Source organism: Malurus melanocephalus, unplaced genomic scaffold (genome assembly GCF_030028575.1).
Source record: "Malurus melanocephalus ecotype Western Australia unplaced genomic scaffold, MMel_1.1 scaffold_1000, whole genome shotgun sequence".
Classification (NCBI taxonomy): Eukaryota; Metazoa; Chordata; class Aves; order Passeriformes; family Maluridae; genus Malurus; species Malurus melanocephalus.
This window is the reverse complement of record NW_026624232.1, coordinates 29,812-30,263: the sequence shown is the minus strand read 5'-3', so window position 1 is coordinate 30,263 and position 452 is coordinate 29,812.

Genomic DNA, 452 nt, shown 5'->3' with positions numbered 1-452 from the left:
CCAGGGATGAAACATCCACATTTCCCAGKGAATTGTAGAGGAATTACTGGGAGGGGAGGCTGCTTTTGAGAACCCTCTCATTTTTTGACTCACTTCTTGCTACCACAACATTATGCAGAGGGTACAAGCCTGGGCATCAAGGAGTGATGGACATCAGCACTTTCTGAGGGCACCTCAGGGAGTGCATTTGTCCGTCTGTGAATACCCACAACACCGGGGTGTGCYCAGCCAGGTCCTGGGAGCAGCTCAGGGGGAGAGCAGCCCCTTGCCCCCAGCTCTGGGGGTGGAGAGCACCACGCCATGCCCCAGTGTCACAGCCAGGCCTCGATGGCTTTGGCAGTGCCACAGTGCAGCTCTGCTGGGGTTTGCTCTCTGGACTCCCTGGTGCACCACAGCCCCAATCCTTTGGGTTCCAGAGCACCCCAGGTCCCTTTTCCCAGGCTCTGGGAGAA